Source organism: Protopterus annectens, chromosome 9.part0 (genome assembly GCF_019279795.1).
Source record: "Protopterus annectens isolate FY-2018-M chromosome 9.part0, PAN1.0, whole genome shotgun sequence".
NCBI classification, from domain to species: Eukaryota; Metazoa; Chordata; order Ceratodontiformes; family Protopteridae; genus Protopterus; species Protopterus annectens.
Genome location: NC_056743.1, coordinates 1,632,413,665 through 1,632,440,261, shown reverse-complemented (window position 1 = coordinate 1,632,440,261; position 26,597 = coordinate 1,632,413,665).

Sequence of the window (26,597 nt, the reverse complement as noted above, 5' to 3'; positions counted from 1 at the left end):
ACCATAACCATTTCTTTCGCTGATGTCATTTAACTTTTCAGGGGTACTGAATGCTGCAAGAAATTATTATTACTGTCTACAATGTTTTTGGATAAATAGTAAAACTGTAAATGCTTTAAATGGATAGCACTGCCTTTAATTCAGCTTGCTAGGCTGGCTGTAATCTGAGTTTATGTGCTTTGGCAAACTGCCATTTCTGTACCAAACATATACAGTCACAAAATGATTACATAATGTTCTCTTATACATAGGCTTTGAATTTTTTAACTGTGCTGTCACTTTTACAATGTGGCATTGACTTTAAATTTTACATTCTGTAAACTAGCAAACAGTATTTTGTCTCTGTCTAAATTACGATTTTGTTTATACATTGCAACACTTTAATAAAAAATCTCTTAACTAATGACTGCTAAACAAAATAATAATACAAAAAAATGTATTTGCCAAACTATAATTGCAAACCCTTTATTCTAGTAATTAACTTGACTGTTAGTTCTGATATACATACTCTACAAGACATAGAGGTATATGGTTACCCTTTTTTCCTAACTGGCCACACCCAGTATGTCTTTCTGAGTACTTTATGTCTGTCTGAGCACTTCAGCTGCATCAGCTAAACTGGAATATATTTTATTTTTAACCCATAAATCTGCATGTTCTTTTCATAACAAATTCTTTAAAATCTGTACATTTGCACAAATCTAATTACTGAAATCTAAACCAGCATATATACCTAGTACAGAGCTGCTACAATGTGAACTGTTACCTGCTGTAATCTTTGACCTTTTAAATCCTGACAAAACTGCATTTGTATCTTTTAAAGATTTATGTGTAACTGAAGTTGATTTGTGCATAAACAATGAAATATTGTTATCTATTTTAACCTTAAATGCCATATTTATGCTGTGATCTTTACGGGATAGCTATGGAATGCATTCCTTTACTTAGCACTGATGTGTGTTCTTCAGTTATACTGGAATATACTTTATTTAAATCTGCACTCTTATTTCCCTTCAATGCAAACATTCCACTTGATTCTGAAAATAAAAAACTGGAGGAAGGAATGTGAACTTGAGACATTGCCTGTATGTTATGTATGTTGACGGTGTTGATATCTGTATGTCTAATACTGCAACATAATTCTGTATTTTCAATAACATGTATTAAATTCTGAACATTTATATGTGAAACTATACTAAAACTGCAATCCTTATGTTGAATTGCATGCGCTGAAGTATTTACACAAGCATTAATTAAGATCAGAGAAGGAAGCACGACTAGAAATACATACAGTAAATAATTGCTTACTTAATTTTCATAATATAACTGAAGAAAAGCTAATGGTTGTCTTTTGAATTAGTTGCAACCCTATGTTTGTAGTTTGCCATATATAGCTTAATGGACAATTTAAAGGATGTATTTTTAAGTTAATTTTATAATGATCAAGTGGGAATCTTTTTGAAACTGCAAAAAAAAAAAAAAAAACTGCAAAAAAAAATATATATATATATACACACAGACACACACACACACACACATATATATATATATATATATATATATATATATATGTATGTGTGTGTGTGTGTCTATGTGTATGGGTGTGTGTGTGTGCGTGATTTTTTCTTATACTGTCTGATGATGTGATATTTCCATTAAACTTGCCATTATTCTTACATTGGACTATAACAGATGCCTTCGTACATCTGTCCATCAGGGAGTAATACTCAGAGGAGGATGCATCAGCCTCTAATACAAGGTTTGCTGCGGAGATGTACTTTTTTGGATTATCAATAACATCAGTCAATAGTATGCAAGTGATTCTGGAATAATTCCTGATTTTATAGGTGTTATTAGCGGATGTAAGCCATATGTAGAAACCCACAAGATGTTCAGATCTGACTAAGGAATGGTAACAAGTGGGGAGCTACAACTGAGGAAAAGATTTAAGGAAAAGAATGAGATGACCAGCATATCTCACAGAGGGGAGCACATTGATTATGTATATCAGCATTTACAAAGTTCAGAAACTGCTGGGTATACGTGCTGTTGATACGAAAGTCTTAAAAGTTTATATCTGCGTGAGTAACATCACCCATAAGAAAGGAATATGGTTCAGTGGCTACCTTTTCTAACTAGTTATGTTATTCCTAATGTTTGAAAGAAGTAATAGATGGTGTTCTGTAATTGGATATAATATAATATTTAATTTTACTGAGTGCAGCTGCAACGTGAGCCATTTCCAAGTTCGTATTATGCAGAATGTAGGGAGTTACAATTAATAAATGCATATACCCTTCTGCAGCTGCCAATTGATGTGAACACCTGATAGCCATTGTACCATGGAGAACCAGCAGTGCTATCACTACTCTAGAACCAGGTTTCTGATACTCACAAATGCTGATGTCTTCAATGCTAAGGAAAGCCTCAAGTTCAGAGATTTTGATGCAAATAATCAAGTAATTCAACAGTGCTACTCTGATAATACCAGAGTGGTATTCTAGTATATGTTTGACACACCTTCATATTACCAGAAAAGTTAACTAACTAGTATAAGTCTGGGAAAGCAGTTAATGCTATTTCCTCACAGCAACTAATTCTCTAGTGTAGTTTGAGTCTGGGAAACCATCTATTTAGAGTCGGTTCATCCTTTTGTGCCTATGTGTCTTTTTTCTGGGTGCTGCATGACTTTTTCTGCATCCTACAGATGTGCAGCAGGTGACTAGGAGATCCTCTGAACTGCCTGAAGGTATGTGTGCTATGGGAGTGCATGAGTGTGCATGTGTCTGTGTTAGACCTTTAACTGCCTGACATCCGGGATTTTGTTTTACCGCATTGTATCTTTTCTGTGCTAAGAAGGTCTCTAGCTCTCATGCAACCATGAACTGTATTGAACAGAACATGAATGAATGAATGAATGAATGAATGAATGAATGAATGAATGAAGAAATAAATAATGCAAGCAGATAATTACATTTGTTGAAATTGTACGAAATTACAAAATTATAAAGCTTTCTCTTTAAACAAGTGTTCTACCTTTACAACTTCAATAATGCCCTTACCTACACATCCAGAAGCGGCTACATCTGTGAAATTATCCTTTCCAGACTTCAAATGGAATCCTTGCTGACATGTGCATGTGTAATTTCCTATTGTGTTGCTACATACTGAAAAATTACCACAGATTCCCATTGTAGTGCACTCATCAACATCTGCATTTCAAAGAAGAAAAAGAAAAAAAAAAACACTGCATATAAAACAGGAAAATGCCATGTCAAAACGTTTCTCACCAAAGCATTCTGTGGTATTATGTCAATACTTTACACAGAAAGAAAAAAATAATTTATCACACTTTTCTATTAAAAAAGAGGTTTGCATGAACATCAAAAAATAGAACATGTTTTTTTAATGATGCCCGGTGACCATAATGCACCTTCCTCTTTATCTTGTTCCAGATATGCACCTGGTTATTACACTGCACATCACACCATTGAGATCTCAGATTCTCCACTGAAAGTAAACCTAAGCAGCACCTGTTCTGGTAATTCAATTGGAGCTGGCATCACCAACGTGAGAGGATACTTTCTTTTGACTTATTATGTTCTTCAGTGAGTACTGCACTAACTGCCCTGTAGAACCATTTTAAGCCTAGACAAAAACCCAAAGTGAGGCTCAAACCCTGCGTTTTGTGCATGTGAAGTAAAGACCTTAACCCTTATGCCAAACCTATCCTGAAGCAACTTGATATTCCTCAATAGTGCATGCATGTTTTTATGTACAGGTAACAGATGGCTTATCTGCAATGCACAGCTTTGTGGGCGTGCATGTCTCTCAGGTATGTCTGCTGTAAGCTGCCTACTAAGATATGTAAACACTTTCATTGCAGTCATGCAGAAGATAAGACTGCACACACATGTGCACATACACACACAGACACACCTAAGCAGGGATGAGTCAACATTAGTCAGTCATTCAGACTCCCCTGACAACTCCTCCACTGTGCTGAATGCTACTTGAATCTGGGTATCTCGGCCATGATTTGAGCTCTAGCCTTCTATGCTACAGAGCTGAGACAAAGTGTATATGTATAACTTAACTTCAAAGTGTCTGTGTTGCTTTTTTAAGTTTTGCAGCAGTTAAACATATGGTATACAACACTACATATAAAAAATAAAGATGCTTGAACACTTAGAATGTCTTATACAATATCTGTAAGAATTAATAATACTGTACTGTACCTTAATTAGCTGGAATTATGATTACCCAAACTTGTGCTGAATAGGTGCCAGTCTCTCCTTTATGGCCAAGTGTTGTGTACTTTTCAGAATGAATTCTGCAAACACTGTAGTTCATTTAATAAGGCTTTATTAGATGTTCACAATATCTGAATACTGTCTCCTTTAACAGTGCTAGTGTTCAAAGTTACTGCACGTCATATTCTGATTGTTCTGAACAACATAAAGTAATATAGTCTTTATGTGACCTGTCTTCTGTACTCAGGCTCATCTTCTCTGAAGTGACAGGTCTAACAAACTCACTAACCTTAATTGAACTGCTATCTTGAAGACAACATATTATATTGCTTTAGTCCAGTAATTTTCCTTATTTACGTTTTTAACCTTGGTCTCAGGATTTGTCTCATATGTGCAACATTCCATTAAGGAACATTCTGCAACTAGCAAGACTGTGAGGGAGATTCAGTAATCCTCTGTGTAGGACGACCGAAGTCCTACTTGGAGGCTGCCGTCTAAGAGTATGACGTCAGCACGTGCGGTGAAGCACCCACCAAGAGGAAAAAACGCTGAGAGAAGAAAGGAGCCACTTTTGAGACTTTAAGTATTTCTCCTCTGTTTATTTGCTAAGTTTTTCTGCATAGCCGCCTATTTTGAGCATTTTCTGGCTTGTTAAATTTGATTTCTGCATTAGTAACTGTATTTAGAGCACAACCTAGAGCTGTTTACTGAATTTCCTGTTTGCACTTATTTTTAAAATCTTTTTTTCTCAAAACTTGCATTTTATCTGTCTTTGGCCTAGCACTCTTGTGTGGGGTCATTTACTGCACTGTTATAACTTGTTGATACTTGTTAACCTCTGCTATCTCTGAAAAAACAAAAAAAAAAATCTTGCTTTTTTCCCACTTTTCTGAGATTTAAAAAAGTTCAGTTACAGGCTTGCTGTTCTTGAACTGTTTGTAAGTTTCTGTGAGGCCATTTTTTGCTTGGGCTAAAGGAAAGTCTCTCTGTTGATCAGTGGCAGTGAAAACATTGAGCAGCCTGCCTGCCCCTGTGGGAGTGGTTACTGACTTGAAACTGTAGTTTTATTGGCCATTCTGGGTCAATTCCAAAACTCCTTCATCTTCCTCTCTTAGAACCTGGTTGCCTCGTGGTTTTGGGATCTTTTCAGGCTTGTTGGCTGTTGGTGAAGCACCCACCAAGAGGAGAAAACGCTGAGAGAAGAAAGGAGCCACTTTTGAGACTTTAAGTATTTTTCCTCTGTTTATTTGCTAAGTTTTTCTGCATAGCCGCCTATTTTGAGCATTTTCTGGCTTGTTAAATTTGATTTCTGCATTAGTAACTGTATTTAGAGCACAACCTAGAGCTATTTACTGAATTTCCTGTTTGCACTTATTTTTAAAATCGTTTTTTTCTCAAAACTTGCATTTTATCTGTCTTTGGCCAAGCACTCTTGTGTGGGGTCATTTACTGCACTGTTATAACTTGTTGATACTTGTTAACCTCTGCTATCTCTGAAAAAACAAACAAAAAAAAAAATCTTGCTTTTTTCCCACTTTTCTGAGATTTAAAAAAGTTCAGTTACAGGCTTGCTGTTCTTGAACTGTTTGTAAGTTTCTGTGAGGCCATTTTTTGCTTGGGCTAAAGGAAAGTCTCTCTGTTGATCAGTGGCAGTGAAAAACATTGAGCTGCCTGCCTGCCCCTGTGGGAGTGGTTACTGACTTGAAACTGTAGTTTTATTGGCCATTCTGGGTCAATTCCAAAACTCCTTCATCTTCTTCTCTTAAAACCTGGTTGCCTCATGGTTTTGGCGTCTTTTCAGGCTTGTTGGCTGTTGGTGAAGCGCCCACCAAGAGGAGAAAATGCTGAGAGAAGAAAGGAGCCACTTTTGAGACTTTAAATATTTTTCCTCTGTTTATTTGCTAAGTTTTTCTGCATAGCCGCCTATTTTGAGCATTTTCTGGCTTGTTAAATTTGATTTCTGCATTAGTAACTGTATTTAGAGCACAATCTAGAGCTGTTTACTGAATTTTCTGTTTGCACTTATTTTTAAAATCGTTTTTTTCTCAAAACTTGCATTTTATCTGTCTTTGGCCTAGCACTCTTGTGTGGGGTCATTTACTACACTGTTATAACTTTTTGATACTTGTTAACCTCTGCTATCTCTGTAAAAACAAAAAACAAAAAAAAATCTTGCTTTTTTCCCACTTTTCTGAGGTTTAAATAAGTTCAGTTACAGGCTTGCTGTTCTTGAACTGTTTGTAAGCTTCTGTGAAGCCATTTTTTGCTTCGGCTAAAGGAAAGTCTCTCTGTTGATCAGTGGCAGTGAAAAACATTGAGCAGCTTGCCTGCCCCTGTGGGAGTGGTTACTGACTTGAAACTGTAGTTTTATTGGCCATTCTGGGTCAATTCCAAAGCTCATTCAACTTCCTCTCTTAAAACCCTCTTTTGTGCGTTTTTGAGCATAGCGCAGCAGCGGGCAGCGCCACCTAATTGGGTTTAAACTATTCCTGGCTCCACAAAGTCTGCTCTTCACTTTTTCCCTTAGAACTGCTCTATCTCTCAATTTAAACACCATATTCTCATTCTAAGGCCCTTCACTGGTCCAATTAAGTAATCCTACAAGTTAGCACTATTAAACCATAAGCACTACTTACTCTTATACTCTCTACGATTACCCTGTCCTCTATTGGTCCATCTTAAATTCAGTTTCCCTATTACTCTAGCATGTCCAAAGGTCAGTCAATGGTTTCCTCTCCAGTCCAGCTGGTGAATCAGGGAATTTTGAGGCAATGTTACAACTGTCTCATGTACACGGACAACCCTCTCCTCCTCCAAACAGGTTCAAATATATGTGAGAGATGCAACTATTTAGCCAAACTGGAGGCTGAGCTCTCTCATCTCAAAACTGGTGTAACCAGTCAGGAGGAGAAGGTAACCTCACACAACACAATTCCAGTATCACATAGTCCCACCACATCAGCGAACCAAACACAGAAATACACAAAAACATACTGAGGCTCTAAATAAAAATCTACCTAAGCAACAGAGACCTCCAAAGCAGACATCCAAGCAAACGCTACCTCAAAACAAAACACACACAACACATAACCCGCAAAGTCAGTGTGCCAAGCAGCCACAGCCCTTAAGGCTGAATAACACACCTGATACTCTTGTTATAGGTGACTCTATTGTCAGACACACTGGCGTCCGCTCACCAGGCTGAATAAAGAGAAGGTCACAGTGAGCTGCCTGTCGGGTGCTAGGATCCGACACATAACGCAAGCACTCAGGTCACTCCAAAGCAAATACAAATATGACTCAGTCATTGTACATGCTGGTGTGAATGACCTGAGACGTACCTCCCTGGACTACATGAAAAGAGACATAGAGGAGCTCTCTGATCATGTAGCCCAGGCTGGTATGACCCTGACCTTGAGCAGCATCTTACCCTCACCTAGAATGATGCCACAGTACAAAGACAAAATGATCGATTTTAACAATTGTCTAAAATTTTGGTGTCATTCAAAGGGGATCCAGTATCTGTCAGCCTGGGATGACATGCTCGACAAGCCACATGGCTTCGCCAGGGACGGCTTGCACCTGTCACCACTGGGCTTTCAGATATTGGCAAGGGCTCTTGCCACCCCCATAGTGCCTTTTTTAGACAAGGCTCAAAAGTCAAACCCACCCCCATAGACAGCACAAGAAACAAGAAACTAAGGGTAATGCTGCTAAACACCAGAAGTCTTAACCTCAAGATGCACGCACTCGAAGCTCTCCTCAGTATGGAGAACATCGATATCTGTGCAGTGACAGAAACCTGGTTCAAGGCTCCAGAGAACACCCCAGCACTACCAGGCTATACCTCGTATCATGCTTTTCGGCCCCAAAACCCGGACCGAACCACAAAAGGAGGGGGAGTTTCCATATTTATCAAGGATATCCACACCTCCAGGTTAGTGGCATTGCATGAAGTATCGGAGACCATCCATGTGCAACTAACAGTTGGCAAGACTGCTTTTCAGTTTATAGCATCCTACAGACCACCCTCTCAAAGTCAGGAATCCCATTCGGCTTTCCTGAAAACATTGGAGAACATTAAGATCTCTCGAACACACCATTATATTGCGCGACTTCAACTCCCTAAACATTGACTGGAAGCACTACTCAAGCCCCAGCACCTTAGCCCAAAGATTCCTGGAAATTATAAACTCAAATGCTATGGAACAACTAGTCACCACTCCCACAAGAGGGGACAACATACTAGACCTGATCATTACAAACATGGGGACTCTATGCTCCACACCAGAAGTATATCCCTCATTGGTAAGATCAGACCATAAATGAATTTCACTGGATGTCCACATCCCAACCCCACCCCCAGCCCAGAAAACCACAGTGAAAAACTTCTCAAAAGCAAACTTCTCACTTCTCAAAACCCAAGTGGAATCTTTCAAGGCCGCAGAGCCAGTGGAAACTACAGCCCAAACTGCAGAATCCTATATAAATGCATTCTACGGACATCTCCAGGGATGCATGGATCATGCTATCCCAAACAAAACCAAGACCCAATCATCCAAAGGCAGGCATCCAGTCTGGTGGACCCCTGCCATAAATAAACTGTACAACAGAAGGAGGAAGCTACTACATGATAGAGCAAAATCCCTAATAGGGAAGGCATCTCTGATCAGTACTAGCAAAATATTACGATCCCTCATAAAATCCTCCAAGGCCAGCTTCGAGAGAAAAATTGCACAGGACACCAAAGACAATCATAAGGCTTTTTCAGTTATGTTAGAAACCTGGGATGCAACTCCCAGACTTGTTCTGAGTTGATTCTAAATGACAAAAATACACTGAACCCACAGACATCGCCAATATCCTGGCAGACAGGTTCAGTGCAAATTTCTCCACCCCCAAAGAGCAAGTATCTATCCCGGCAGAGGGCTGCCTCCCAAACATCTCAGATGCTCAGGTGAAGGCTGCCCTCTCCAAAGCAAAAAACACTGCTTCCATGGGACCAGATGGCGTCCCAGGTTGCGTCCTACATGAACTACAAGAGGAACTAATCCCTCAAATAAAACAGCTATACAGTCTCAGCCTCACTACAGGATATGTGCCCACAGAATGGCGTACAGCAACAGTAGTCCCACTCTACAAAGGTGGAGCCTCTACGGACCCTGGAAACTATCGCTCCATAAGCCTGACTAGCTTAGTCTGCAAGGGTATGGAGAGGATCATCATGGAGCTCATAAACAAAGACATTGGGGACCTACAGACACTAGATCCTACCCAGTTCGGCTTTGTCAAGGGCATATCCTGCCTTTTGAACCTGGTTGACTTCTTTGAAACAGTCACCAAAGCCATAGATGAAGGGAAGGTAGTCCACACAGCCTATCTGGACCTTGCAAAGGCATTTGACACAATACCCCACTCGGGCATCATAGATAAGCTATCCAGCTTAAATATAAACCCCTATGTCACAAGATGGGTCGCAAACTGGCTCAAAGACAGAACCCACAGAGTGAGAGTTGCTGGAGCCATGTCAGACTCGAAACCGGTCACAAGTGGCATCCCACAGGGTTCTGTCCTGGGATCATTCTTGTTCGATATATACTTTTCCGAGGTACAGGCAAACGTGGAAGGACTATGGCTCACCAAGTTCGCAGACGACTGCAAACTGGGCGCCATAATCAACTCTCCAGCTGACACAAACATCCTTCAAAAAGGTCTCACAGAGACAGATAACTGGTGCCAGCGCCATGGTTTAAAACTAAATGCCAAAAAATGTATAGTCATACCCTTTGGCAAAAACAATGTGCCCACAAATTACCACATAGGCGGAAACCCATTAAGTACAGAGAAAGTTATTAGGGACCTGGGGACCCAAGTTGATAGCAATCTCTCCTTTGAAAACCACATTGCCAAAGTGGTTAGAAAGACCTTCTACATAGCCCACCTCATCACGAAGGGTTTCACATCTAGATCAAGAGAGGTAATTGTGCCCCTTTATTCATCCCTCATCAGGCCCATCATAGAATACAATGCCCCTTTTGGGATGTACCTTACCCGACACCTACAGCAATTAGAAAGACCCCAAAAGTATCTCACCAAGAGGATCAAGGGTCTCAAACAGATGCCATATGCTGCTCAGTTAAAAAAACTCCAGCTCTACTCAGTTGCATACCGCCTACTTCTAGGCGATCTATTCCTGACATACAAAGCTATGTCAAATCCAGAATTAATGGACATGCTCCACCTCAGTAAATCTAAATCCCTTAGAGCCACATGCTCAAGGGACTTGAACCTCAGCACAGAAATAAATAGAACTTGCTGGAGGGACAAGTTCATAACCCAGAGGCTCCCTTCGCTCTGGAATAGAATTCCAGTTCATGTGAGGCAGAGCACCTCAATGAATCTCTTCAAGAAGAATCTCGATAAGTGGATGGGGGATCGTAGGTTTGTCCCAGTGATTACTCCCGTGTCACTATTAGACAGAGGCACAGTAAACTAAACCTTAAAAAGGGCACAGTATACTCAAATCAAGGGGTGGCGTAAGCCATACAGAATCGGGCTAGGCTTATAATTGCCCCAGGACAGATAGCCTAGTATGAACCTATGAACCTATATGCATGAGGGCGCGCTGACTCAACTCCCAGGCTAACACGGAGCATGTAGGAGTGCAGGGGGCGTGTCATACTGCAGAGCAGTCCAAATATCCACGCCCCTGCAAGTGCCTAAATCTGCAAATGTCAGCAGATATGAGCGAGTCCGCTCAAATGTGTATACCCTCAACACTACACTCCCCCACATTCAAAAGCCCTGTACAAATAAAATAAAATGTAAAACTATTTTTTTTATTATTCAGGATATAGCTGCCCGTATTTGCGCGTGTGTGCGCGGGTTTGCCCATTGCTCAGCTACAGTTAGCAGTTTAGACATCGAAGAGGATAATAAACCACTTATATGCAAATTAAGCAAAATAGCAATAGTGTAGTGGTAGAGCCTCCGCACAAAGAGGAGGCATTCCTGGTTTGGGTCCCACCACTCCCCTTTCCATTTTCTGCAGGAAATCCATGCATAAAAATAATTCATGACATTTACCTTTTAAATTTTATTAAAATGCTTCGAAATGGCCTATGTAGTAGTGAACAATATTTGAAATATATATAAGAAAGTAAAATGGTCATGCATACTAATGAATGCATAAGTAACCTATCTTAAGCAATGTGAAGCACTGCTAAGCAATGTTTAGCAGTACTAAGCACATTTAAGAATAAGTGCCCATAGCTAAGCACTGGTTTAACTAGCACAATAGCTTTGCGCGGAGCTGCGCTTCGCACCAACTAGCGCAAACCAAACATGTTTGCACGAAGTTGTGCACCTCGCTAACTAGCGCAACGTCGGGCAACGTCACTAAACATAGAGCAACGTTGGGCAAAGTTGAGCAAAGTCGGTTAAACACAGCCACACCCCCTGCCAGTCAGGCCAGTAGTAAAATAAAAAAGCAATGACAGGTCTCGAACCCAGGATAGTGTGCACCATAATCACAGTACTGATCCACTAAGCCATGACAGCATTTGATGTTCATGGAATGTCAACACACATATATATATATGAATCAAAGTTTACCCAGTGCTAAGCTGGTGTGCACTCAGCTGAGAACTTTCAAATCCGGCCAATCACAAATAAGTGTGGGAAATGAGGCATATTTAAGCTCCATAGGCAGGAATACTGGCCATAATAGGTTGTAGCACCCATCTGCAGGCAGCAGTGGACTGAAGTATGTAAAAATTGTAGTCGATAGTATGGATAGGTATATGTCTCAATATCACGTCATTTACTTCACAGCTGCAGGTGTCTGTGCTGTGAATCAGCAAGCCTATGCAGATAGGCTGCTAAGGCTGCGCCACCAGGCAGGTTAGTAATTGCTCTGCAAATACTGTTATATAAAATAAGTGAGAGAGCCTGAATAAAAGTGTCTTAGCCCAATAATAAAGATATAATAAGGCTTGAATAACCTCTCTGCATGCACTGTTATGTAAAGTAAGTGAGAGAACCTGAAAAAGAGTGTTGTTTACCATTAGTAAAGGTATAAGTCCTGAATTATTTCTCTGCATGTATTGTTATATAGAATAAGTGAGAGAGCCTGAAAAAGAGTGTTGTAAACCATAAATGAAGGTATAATACATCCTGAATAAGATGTCTGCATGCACTGTAATAGCAAATAAATGAGAGAGCCACTAGAAAAGTGTGTAATGTAATTAATAAAGGTATAACACCTGTAGTGTGTCCGTGTCACTTTCTTTGAAATGTTGATGTACTCTTGCAGTATAGAAATAGTAGTGTTGTATTAAGCTCTGTCAACCCACACTTGGGTAGGGTCCATAGAAAGAGGATGAAGGGAGTGCCAGTATCTCTTAAGCATATATACAGTCCTCAACTGTAGTGTCAAGGCTGGCATGTATAGGTAAATCCGGCACATCAGTAGCTTGTAATTGTGTGCAGCGGAAATGTCATTGTGCTACTAGAAATGTAGGGGGCTATTAAAATATAACTGATAATGTCATCTGAACACATCCAGATATGTAGACATACGAACATAAATAAAATATATAAATATGTAGCAGTAACATCTGCATCCTGGACAGTTTGTTTATTAGATACAGGTCAGGTACATAAGGAACTAGCAAAACACATCCCACAACGTAATGAACATTGCCTAGTGTAATAATACATGTAGGGGATATATACCTACAGTCAATAGGAATGTAGTGTAAATTATAAGTTCATATAAGTTGTTAATGGAGGTATCTTTTTACACCCTACTGTATGTGCATAAACAATGCAATTCCACACATCAATGGGTATGTGTAATTTCAAAACATTTGTTGGGACATATGTCCTATTGGTGTATAAATATCTGCATAACTTTGATGCATGTGCCCTGTTCAAACACCACAGTCTTGGTGGCCTGTTGCCACCAATCATTCCTGCATGCTGTTGGAATGTCCACTGTTGTTCAATATATGCATGTTATTCTTACTGTTCAACTCTTGGAACTCTGGTGTGTTGGGTTAATGGGAATATTACTGCATGCTGTTACAACTAATTTGGAATGCTGCTGGCTATATTGTCATTAAATTCACCTAAACACAGAACGTATGGGAAGGCCGGTCCCAGCGGACCCACGTGTCCCACCTCAGCTGGCGATGGCACCTGGCACAAGCAGGTCCAGTGCCCAGCCCGGGACCTCCTCCTCCATTGGTCCTGTGCCACCTTCGGGTGGAAGTACTGCAGGGGATGGGGCTCATCACCCTGTGCAAGCATGGCTGGAGGAGGGCCACCTGTCACCCTTCGAACGGTCCAGGCTGTGGTGCATAGGGAGATCCAGCGTTCAGTCGTTGATCCCCTACGCCAGCTCGAGGCAAGAGTGGCGCGACTCACAGGTGAGCCTGCCCCTCCTGTGCAGCCCCCAGCACAGCCACCCTCTGGGCTGTGAAGGTGCAGTGGTGACTGCCCATGGGTAGGGATCTCAGTTCCACTGTTACCATCTTTGGGCTCATGGGCTTGCGATTTCCAAACATCATTCCTCGTCAATTGTGTTTACCCACCCCATGTGTCATATTCCACCTCTGTATGCATCTTGTTTGTCTTCCCTGTTTACCTCCCCAACCTACATCCCAAAACATACCTACTTCCCTACCCCACATTTCACTCTCACCTGAAAAAAAAAATGATCAATCTGCTCCCACAAAAACATTACTCCCCATACATAGCTGCCCATTTTGCACAAATGTCCGCTGGACACAGAAACTAAAATTCAATTGGCAGTTCAACATACTTTGTTGTCCTCACCCCTCTCTCAGGGGTGGAAGATTTCAAAATTCCCTCCAAATTACTAGTATATGCACAGCTGTTGCTGTTAAAGAAATGGGCAGCTATGGACCTTCCCTACATCCATCCTGCACATCCCGAGCTGTTTTCCTTACTATCTTTCCCTCTTTGTGCCCCTTTTTCACCACTTTCCTATCCCTCCATTTTCTTTTCTTTCAAAGAAATGAGTGCGGGGGTTAGCAGGAGTTAGCACTTTTAAGCAGTAGTATGCGAGTTTGAGCGAGTGTGCGCATGTGTGTACTTAGCTAAGTATTGCTAAGCGTCGCACAAACCCACGCAAACCCACTTACAACTGCTTAAAAGTGCCTTAGTCACCCTGTACATGAGGGGCCTTGTTCTGCTCAGCAGCAAAATAAAACACCACTGTCAGTCTCGAGCCCCGGACCTTGGACACACTAGACTGCATGAAGTACCACTAGGCCACAGTAGATATACAGCAGGATGTTGCTGAAATATATCTATCATGCATCAGAATGTGTGCATGTAAAGGAAAGATAGGAATGCCATAATACAAAACATGTTCTGTGGAACTTTACCAGCAGTTGTTGTGGAATTGCATTACATGACTGTGATAACAGAACCAGACAGTCTAGCAGTAAATAATGTTACAGCAGCACTTCACAACCCCCACACAGCATCATAGCAGGACAATCCCCACCCAAATGCACAAAATACCAGTGTGTTCAAGGTACAGCAAGGATGTAGGTAGGCATACTCATTACTGGAATTGTCCAGTTTCACGAGCATCCTGTGATAATGTCAACAAAATAAAAAGCACAAACAGTGCAGAAGTGAGTACATTAATATCCATAGTATAGCTGTTCCCAAACAGTTCATGTGCCAAATAAAACATCTCAATAACTACATATGTATGGCAGCTAATTGTATAAGTTGTAAAGAAACTCCATACTCCCATGTATCTTGTGTTAGCATTTCTAGGGGTGAGTACAATTCTACACTGTCAAGTGTGTACTGGAAGTGGCAACATTCAGGTCTGAGTACAACATACAAATAACTGGCTACACTCTTAGGAACAGTTAGAAGAAGTATACCAACCTTCTGACTTACACAGCGGTGTCCACAGCAAACAAGCATGGCCCCCACTTTGGAATTCTGAAAGGGCTAAGCCTACCTGACTTAGGAATTTATAGCACTGGGTTGCTATGACAGTGAGTACTGCAAGTACCACACAGCAGGCTGCATGCAATTGCCAAATGGTGGCCACCAATTGGTACAGAGGTCATCACATGCACATGTGCAGATACCTATAAAAGCAGTCTGTACTTGCTGTCCACACATGCAATCATTCCATTGCAGGTACGGAGGGAGAGAGAGAAAAAAAATGATGTAATGTAAGAAAATATAACAAAAAGAATATATTGAAAAAAAAATATGCTGACAAAAAAAATTATATTGAAAAAATATATTGAAAACAATATATATTGAAAAACCAAATATTGAAAAAAATATATATACTGAAAGAAAAATATATTGAAAAAAATATATATTGAAAAATAAATATATTGGAAAAAAATATATTGAAAGAAAATATATTGAAAAATAAATATATTGAAATAAAAAATAGATTGAAAAGAAATATATTTTGAAAGAAAAATCTATTGAAAAAATAAATATCTAGAAAAGTACATTGTATATCGAAAGGAAGACGTATATTGTGAAACAAATATACCAGGAAATACAACAACAAATACGAACACATACAAAAGAAAGGTATGTAACAGCTATGTATTTACTGGAATGTAGTAGATGTTTATGAAGAGTACTCTACATAGTTTGAATCATCCATATGTGGCAGTAGTACGTATAAATGTACAGATGCCCTGCATAACTGCTGGCATGGAGACATGAGTGTGTAGCTGTGTGCAGTGGGATGTGATGGTAACATATGTAGTTCAGCATTAAATGTCAAACATCTGATCCATGTTATCTGTGTTCTGTACAGTAGTGTGTACAATGTCTGTTTGGGGTAGTAGCCCATATGGTTATGCAAACATGGATGTGACAGAGTAACAAATGCATGATAGTCATATCAACGTGTAGCTTAGCATTGGCAACAGCTGTACCAGGCTAGTATGCTAATTCAGCATTAGCAGCTATGTATACACCCTCTAATATTACTGTGTGCTCAAATGTGACACCTGTTCATGTTGCAGCAAGGTCCAACAGGTCAGCCTTGAGGTACATGGACTTACAACAGTGTTGTCCTTGTGTGTGTATGGCACATAGGTTCATAGGTTAGTACTAGGCTAACTGCCCTTGCAAGCCATTTTAAGCGTAGCCAATTATCCCTTGTGAGACTCAAACCCTGCACCTTGTGTTTATAAGGTAAACACCTTAACCATTAGGCCACCCTCCCAACCCACACATACGGAGAGTTCTGTCCATGTCAGATATATTAGCATCTGTACATGTGCATTGACCAAGGGACATACTGCAGCTGTTTGTGAAAGGTGGATATATATATATATATATATATATATATATATATATATATGTTGTTGAAGGTTGTTATGTGCATATTTCTATGTAGGTGGTAGTGTGTGGCAGACCAGACAGCATACAGTGCTGGTATGTGGCATGTGGTGGTTAAACACTGTGGGTATGATTCATCAGGTTTGTAGTGTTGCAGCCAGTGAGGCCTGGTTGAGCTGCATGGGCTGAGAACACCTTCAATGCATTCCGCACAACACTCTGCAATGTTATGACATAACTATATACCTCACAACCTTCACAGGTGGACTGTATATGTGCCTATATGTATATCTATATGTACACCAATGGATGTTTATATGTATGTGTGTGTGTGTGTGTATGTGTATATATATATATATATATATATATATATATACATATATACATATATACATATATATATATATATATATAATATATATATATATATATATATATATATATGTATATATATACATATATATATATATATATATATATATATATATATAAATATATATGTATATGCATATATATATATATATAGAGAGAGAGAGAGAGAGAGAGAGACAGGGTCATAATTACTGCAACAGATGCCTGGTGACAAAGCCATGGACTCAAGCTCAATGTTGACACTGCTTTGGCATCCCTCCTTTCAAAGACTCAGTACCCATAAGTGGTAGTCTGCTTAACACCGAAGGTGTGATAAGAGACCATGGGACACAAATGGACAGGAGTCTCCCCTTCAATAGTCACAGTGCCACACTAGTCATGTAATCCGTCTACGTGCACACGTCATCACAAAAGGTGTGTCAGCCAGAGAAATATAGGTCAGTGTTCCCCTCTACTCCACACACATAAAACCCACTATAGAGTACAGTGCCCCATGTGGTATGTACCTCACAAGACATCTACAGCAAGTGGAAAGGACACAGACATACCTCACAAAGAGTAATACCGGCATCAAACAGATGCCCTATGCAGACCGTCCTACAAACCCACAACTAGACTGTGTCACATACCGCCTACCCAGAGGTGACCTCTAACTAACATACTAAGCTATGTCACACCCAGATCTGTTGGACATGCTCCATGTAAACAAATCACAATCTCTATGAGCTACACGCTCTAGGGACAGAAACCCTTTGACCACAATAAGCAGCCCATGCTGGAGGGATAGATTCCTATCTCAGAGACATCCCATACTATGGAACAAACCAACTGTCCATAGCAAACAAAGCTCCTAATTAGCAGTCACCATAAATAATCCTGGAGATTGTATGGGAGATAGTGAATACACCCAGGCAATCACCTCAGTGTCTCTGCTTGACAGGGCCACGTGAAATGTAATTACCTGTGTGTCAAAGGTCAGGGTAGCTTACAGCTAGAGTTCTATAGGCCCTAGGGCCAATAGTCTCTTACCTACCTATGTATTGACACACACACACACACACACACACACACACACACACACACACACACACACATGCACTTGTTGCAATAATCGATATGTGAGGTTGACTGAGTGTGATGGTGAGGGGGGGGGTAAAGTTAACACTGAACCTATCTGCCAGGATGTTCACAATATCAGTTGGTTCTGTAATTTTCTTGCCTTTGTGCTGCTGTAACTCAAAGCAGATCTGGGTGCTGCCATTGAGATTCCTCACATAGCTATAGAATGCTTTGTGGTTGTCCTTGGACTTAGTGGTGATTTTGTTTTCATAGCTAGCTTTGGAGGATCTTAAAAGGGATCTCAGCTTCTTGCTGAGGCTGACCAGGGAGCTCCTCTACTCATGGGATTTTACTCTCTTTTGCAACATTTTCTTCATTCTGTTGTACAGTTTGTTTATGGAAAGGGACCACCAGATTGGCTTCCATTTTTTGGAGGATAGCATCTTGGTTCTGTTTGGGATAGCACAATTCATGCACGCGTGTAAGTGCTTATAGAGTGCATTTGTGTAGGATTCAGCAGTTGTAACTGTATTGTTCATCTGCATGGGTGTCATGAAGTTCACCACTTCTGTGTTAAGAAGCATGAAGTTGGCATTGGAGAAAGTTTTTACTATGGTTTCCTTAATGGGGGGGGTAGGGGCGGGATGTGGATATCAAGGGTGATTAGCTTATGGTTGGATCGGACCAACGAGGAGTTGACTTCAGGTGTGGAATACCGGTCACTCATGTTGGTAATGACTATGTCTAGGATATTGTTGCCCCCTGTGGGGGTGTGGATAAGCTGATCCAGGGCTTTGGAGTTTATGAATTCTAGAAAGTGTTGAGCTAAGGAGTTGATACATGAGTAGTTTTCCCAGTTAATGGTGGGGTAGTTGAAGTCGCCCATTATTAGGGTATTTGGTTGAACCCTAATATTTTCCAGTACATCAAGAAAGGAGGAGTGGGAATCCTGGGGCATGGTGGTGGATCTATAGCAAGCTACAATTTGGATTGCAGTTTTGCCCAGAGTTAGTTGCACTTGGATAACCTCGGATGCATTATGCTGAGCAACTAGCCTAGAGGTTTGGATATCCTTAATGAATATGGACACACCTCCGCCTTTGGTGTTTCGGTCCAGGTTACATGGCCAAAAAGTGTGGTATAAGTTACAGCCTGGTAGTTCAGGGGTGCTCTTTGGAGCCTTAAACCAGTTCTCAGTCACTGCACAGATATCGATGTTCTCCATTTTAAGGAGTGCCTCGAGTGAGTGCATTTTGAGATTTAGACTTCTAGCACTGAGTAGCATTACCCTCAGTTTTTGCTTGCCTGTTCCTGTTACGGTGGTGAATTTGTTATTTGAATGGGGGATCTGTAGCAAGCTACAATTTGGATTGCAGTTTTGCCCAGAATTAGTTGCACTTGGATAACATTGGATGCATTATGCTGAGCAACTAGCCTGGAGGTGTGGATATCCTTAATGAATATGGACACACCTCCGCCTTTGGTGTTCCGGTCCAGGTTAGGTAGCCAAAAAGTGTGGTATGAGTTATAGCCTGGCAATGCAGGGGTGATGTCTGGAGCCTTGAACCAGGTCTCAATCACTGCACAGATATCGATGTTTTCCATTTTAAGGAGTGCCTCGAGGAAGTGCATTTTGATGTTTAGAATCTAAGCATTGAGTAGCATTACCCTCAGTTTTTGCTTGCCTGTTCCTGTTACGGTGATGAATTTGTCATTTGAGCCTTGCTTAAAAAAGGCACTAAAGGGGCAGCAACAGTCTTAGCCAGAATCTGGAATCCCAGGGATTACAGGTGCAGGCCATCTCTGGCAAAGCCTTGTGGTCTGTCAACCATGTCAGCCCAGGCAGACAGATACTGGATCCCCTTAGAATGACACCAGAAGCTTAGCCAATTGTTGAAGTCAGTCATTTTGTCCTTCTACTGCGGTATCATTCTGGGCGATGGCAGGATGCTACTCAGGGCTTGGGTCATACCTGACTGGGCTACAAGATCAGAGAGGTCTTCCTTGCCTCTTTTCATGTAGTCCAGGGAGGTACATCTCAGGTCATTCACACCTACATGGACAATGACAGAGTCATATTTGTACTTGTTGTGGAGTGACCTGAGTGCGTGGGTTATGTGACGGATCCCGGGTACCAACAGGCAGCTGTCAGTAACCTTCTCCTTGTTTAGCCTGGTGAGTGGGATATCAGCGTGCTTGACTGTAGAATCACCTATGACTAGTGTGTTGGGTACGTTGTTTTGCCTTATGGGCTGTGGTTGAGTGGCACACTGAGTCTGTGGGCTCTGTTTCATTTAGGTTGTGTTGGGGGGTGGAGGTTGCTTGCATTTCTGATTTGGAGGTCTCTGTTGCTTGAGCAGAATATTATTGAGAGCTTCCATGAATGTTTTTGTGTTTCTCTGTCTGGATTTTGGTGGTGTAGGTTTATTGGGACTATGTGATGAGTGTGGTGTGCTGCAAGTGTTTACCTTCTCCTCTTGACTGTCAAGTTCAGTTTTGGTTGCAGAGAGCTTTACCTCCAGTTTGGATAGATAAGTGAACTGAATTTAACAGAAAATGAATGAATGAATAAATAATGCAAGCAGATAATTACATTTGTTGAAATTGTACGACATTACAAAATTATAAAGCTTTGTATTTAAACAAGTGGTCTACCTTTACAATTACAATAATGCCCTTACCTACACATCCAGAAGTGGCTACATCTGTGAAATTATCATTTCCAGACTTCGAATGGAATCCTTGCTGACATGTGCATGTGTAATTTCCTTCTGTGTTGCTACATACTGAAAAATTACCACAGATTCCCATTGTAGTGCACTCATCAACATCTGCATTTCAAAGAAGAAAAAGAAAAGAAAAAAACACTGCATATAAAACAGGAAAATGCAATGTCAAAAAGTTTCTCACCAAAGCATTCTGTGGTATTATGTAAATACTTCATACAGAAAGAAAAAAATAATTTATCACACTTTTCTATTAAAAAAGGGGTTTGCATGAAGATCAAAAAATAGAACATTTATTTAATCAAGCCTGGTGACCATAATGCACCTTCCTCTCTATCTTGTTCCAAATATGCACCTGGTTATTACACTGCACATCTCCCCAGTGAGGTCTCAGATTCTCCACTGAAAGTAAACCTAAGCAGCACCTGTTCTGGTAATTCACTGGAGCTGGCATCACCAAAGTGAGAGGATACTTTCTTTTGACTTATATGTTCATGAGTGAGTACTGCACTAACTGCCCTGTAGAACCATTTTAAGCCTAGACCATAACCCAAAGTCAGAATCAAACCCTGCACTTTGTGCATGTGAGGTAAAGACATTAACCCTTATGCCAAACCCATCCTGAAGCAGCTTGATATGCCTCAATAGTGCATGCATGTTTTTATGTACAGGTAACAGATGGCTTATCTGCAATGCACAGCTTTGTGGGCGTGCGTGTCTCTCAGTATGTTTGCTGCAAGCTGCCTACTAAGATATGTAAACCTTTCATTGTAGTCATGCAGAAGGTAAGACTGCACACACATGTGAACATACACACACAGACACACCTAAGAAAGGATGAGTCAACATTAATCATTCATTCAGACTCCCCTGACAACTCCTCCACTGTTTTGAATGCTACTTGAATCTGGGTATCTCAGTCATAATTTGAGTTCTAGCCTTCTATGCTACAGAGCTATGATAAAAAGTATATATGTACAACTTAACTGCAAAGTGGCTGTGTTTTTTTTTTTTTAAGTTTTGCAGCAGTTAAACATATGGTATATGACACTACAAATAAAAAATAAAGATGCTTGAACACTTAGAATTTTTTATAAAATAGCTGTAAGAATTGATAATACTGTACTGTACCTTAATTAGCTGGAATTATGATTACCCAAACTTGTGCTGAACAGGTGCCAGTCTCTCCTTTATCACCAGGTCTTTTCTATTTTTCAGAATGAATTCTCCAAACACTGCAGTTCATTTAATAAGGCTTTATTAGATGTTCACAACATCTGAATACTGTCTCCATTAACAGTGCTAGTGTTCAAAGTTACTGCACATCATATTCTGATTGTCCCGAACAACATAAACTAATATTGCCTTTATTTGTCCTGTCTTCTGTACTCAAGCTCATCTTCTCTGAAGTAACATATCTACAAAACTCACTAATCTTAATTGAACTGCTATCCTGAACACAACATAGTATATTGCTTCAGTCCAGTCATTTTCCTTATTTACTTTTCGAGTGGTTTTTTCAAAGACATGTGTAGAATGGGCGTGCCTTCCTTGAAGGTTGGGCGTCGAGCTGGCACCTCAGCACCCGTAAAAAATCTACTGCCAATCATTAGCGGGCCTAGGTTGGTTTAGGGTTGCCACCTTTTCAAATGGCCAAAGTGGGACATTTCTAGTACAAACATCAGATTTTACAGGCCGACACATACCCATGGTCAATACAAAGGTTAGAACGTAAATTTTTTGCCTAAATAAAAGCTTATTCTTGTAGCATTTTAGTTGCTTATTCTGTTTCTTACAACATTTAGGTATTTTAGATATAGAATAACTGTTTTATGCAACTATTACATAAAATATAGGAAATAATGTTGTCCTAAAATCTCAGGACATTTGCCATTTTTACAATTTTTTTGTCAGGACACAACTGCCCAAAGAGGGACTGTCCCTCGCAAAGTGGGACAGGTGGTAAACCTACCTAGGTTCCGCTGTTTTGATCCCTAACCATGAAAAGCCGAAAGAAGAACAACAGCTTTTTTAACCTTGGTCTCAGGCTTTGTCTCATATGTGCAACATTCCATTAAGGAACATTCTGCAGCTAGCAAAATTGTATCCTTATCTTGAGAAAAGAACATTCTGTCTGCACACTTTATGAATAACCTTTCCTTTCTAATAAACTGACAGCAAGGTTATTTTTCTTTCTGCTTAACTGTCTTTTATGCATAAATGAAACACAATCTATTATACCCTTTACCTGTCTAATTTTTAATAACTACTTTAAAATGGAAGTCCCTAATCTAATATTTGCCCATAAGGTCCGTGACAAAAGTCTACTGGGACTTACTTTTGTAGTTAGCTTACATTTATATTGCTAACTACTGTATGCAGCTTTTTGAACATTTGTGTTTGTACCACTGTCCATATCATAGCATCTTTATTCTTTCACAATATCTTGTCATTAAATTTTAACACAACACCTAATTCTGAAATAATGTCCATTTTTAAAATGGTACTGTCACATTGGAGACGTAACAAGAATTTTGCTGTTATTTTTTTTCCAGGCTGATTGGCTTTGCTTAAAAATGTAAACTCCAAAGGCTTGCTGCTGACTGCAGTTACCATTGACCCTTCAAACACTGTGAGAACTGTAGTTGGGTCCTCTTGCAAAGGTTTGTTTGCAACTGAAACTGAAGCCCCTGTATCAAGTAACACATTGTGCCACAATTCTTTTCCCATGAGTAATGAAATGTATGGTCTGACGTCCTTTCCAACATGGAATGAAGTCAAATACACCACTTCTGATCATTTCTTGGGCTCAGCTTTGTACATTTCTTATGTCATTCACCCAGTTACTAACCATAGTGGGCTGTCTTGTATTTTAAAAGCTAACAATATTTACAAAAAACACTTATCTGCTGGAACTGGTAAGTCTGTTTTACTGCTGCAATGTCGATATCTACAGGAAAAATCCTATTACTGGCATCTGGTGCTTGTAAAATAAATGGACAGCTTTCTTTAAGGTCTTGGCTGTAGCATTTATATTTAACTGATAGCTGTATCAAGTTTCTGAACTAATTTTAAATGAAACTCAAAGTAGCAATGTAACACAGTGCATTTTTGCACCTATATAAAATTAATTTTAACTGTTGAACTTTTTACATTTTGTCTCGTGACTGTTAGATATTAACATACTATTCTGTGAGTGAAAGTTCATCCACTCTTTCACCATAACCATTTCTTTCGCTGATGTCATTTAACTTTTCAGTGGTACTGAATGCTGCAAGAAATTATTATTACTGTCTACAATGTTTTTAGATAAATAGTAAAACTGTAAATGCATTAAATGGATAGCACTGCCTTTAATTCAGCTTGCTAGGCTGGCTGTAATCTGAGTTGATGTGCTTTGGCAAACTACCATTTCTGTACCAAACATATACAGTCTCAAACTGATTACATAATGGACCCTTATACATAGGATTTGAATTTTTTAACTGTGCTGTCACTTTTACAATGTGGCATTGACTTTAAATTTTACATTCTGTAAACTAGCAAACAGTATTTTGTCTCTGTCTATATCATGATATTATTTATACATTGCAACACTTTAATAAAAAAAAACTCTTAACTAATGACTGCTAAGAAGAGAGTCAATGAGGGACTCTGCCTAACCTGGACTGGGATTTTATTCCAGAGTGAAGGGAGCCTCTGGGTTATGAATCTGTCCCTCCAGCATGTCCTATTTATTTCAGTGCTGAGGTTCAAGTCTCTCGAGCGCGTAGCTCGATGGGATTTGGATTTTCTGAGGTGCATCATGTCCATTAATTCCGGGTTGGACATGGCTTTATACATCAGGCACAGATCGCCTCTGAGCAGGTGGTATGCCACTGAGTAGAGCTGGAGTTTCTTTAACCGGGCAGCATATGGCATCTGTTTGAGCCCTTTGATCCTCTTGATGAGGTACTTTTGGGGTCTTTCCAGTTGCTGCAGGTGTCTGGTAAGGTACATCCCAAAAGGGGCATTGTACTCAATTATGGGCCTGATGAGGGATGAGTAAAGAGGCACAATGACCTCCCATGATCTAGATGTGAATCCCTTCATGATTAGGTGGGCTATATAAAATGATTTTCTAACTACTTTGGCCACATGGTTGTCGAATGAGAGATTGCTATCAACTTGGGTCCCCAGGTCCCTAATTGCTTCTTCCGTACTTAATGGATTACCATCTATGTGGTAATTTGTGGGCACTTTGTTTTTGCTGAAGCGGATGACTATACACTTTTTGGCATTTAGCTTAAGGCCATGGCTCTGGCACCAGTTGTCTGTTTCTATGAGGCCCTTTTGGAGGATGCTTGTGTCGGCTGGAGAGTCGATTATGGCGCCCAGTTTGCAGTCATCTGCGAACTTGATACGAAAGTCTTACAAGTTTATATCTGCATGAGTGACATCACCCATAAGAAAGGAAGATGGTTCAGTGGTTACCTTTTCTAACTAGTTATGTTATTCCTAATGTTTGAAAGGGGTAATAGATGGTGCTCTATATCTGGATATAATATGATAATTAATTTTACTGAGTGTAGCCTCAACTTGAACCATTTCCAATTTTGTATTATGCAGAATGCAGTGAGTTACAATTAATAAATGCATATACCCTTCTGCAGCTGCCAGTTGATGTGAACACCTGATAGCCATTGTACCACAGAGAACCAGCAGTGCTATCACTACTCTAGAACCAGGTTTCTGTTACTGCACAAATGTTGATGTCTTCATTGCTAAGGAAGACCTCAAGTTCAGAGATTTTGATACAAATAATCAAGTAATTCAACAGTGCTACTTTGATAATACCAGAGTGGTATTCTATTATATGTTTGTCACACCTTCATATTACCAGAAAAGTTAAATAACTAGTATAAGTCCAGGAAAGCAGTTAATGCTATTTCCTCACAGCACCTGATTCTCTAGTTTAGTCTGAGTCTGGGAAGCCAACCATTTAGAGTCTGTTCATCCTTTTGTGCCTATGTGTCTTTTTTCTGGGTGCTGCATGACTTTTTCAGCATCCTACAGATGTGCAGCAGGTGATTAGGAGATCCTCTGAACTGCCTGAAGGTATGTGTGCTATGGGAGTGCATGAGTGTGCATGTGTTTGTGTTAGACCTTTAACTGCCTGACATCCTAGTCAGGATTTTGTTTTACTGTATTGTATATTTTCTGTGCTAATAAGGTCTCTAGCTCTCATGCAACCATGAACTGTATTGAACAGAACATGAATGAATGAATGAAGAAATAAATAATGCAAGCAGATAATTACATTTGTTGAAATTGTACGACATTACAAAATTATAAAGCTTTGTCTTTAAACAAGTGTTCTACCTTTACAACTTCAATAATGCCCTTACCTACACATCCAAAAGTGGCAACATCTGTGAAATTATCCTTTCCAGACTTCAAATGGAATCCTTGCTGACATGTGCATGTGTAATTTCCTTCTGTGTTGCTACATACTGAAAAATTACCACAGATTCCCATTGTAGTGCACTCATCAACATCTGCATTTCAAAGAAGAAAAAGAAAAAAAAACACTGCATATAAAACAGGAAAATGCCATGTCAAAAAGTTTCTCACCAAAGCATTCTGTGGTATTATGTCAATACTTTACACAGAAAGAAAAAAAAATAATTTATCACACTTTTCTATTAAAAAAGAGGTTTGCATGAACATCAAAAAATAGAACATGTTTTTTTAATGATGCCCGGTGACCATAATGCACCTTCCTCTCTATCTTGTTCCAGATATGCACCTGGTTATTACACTGCACATCACACCA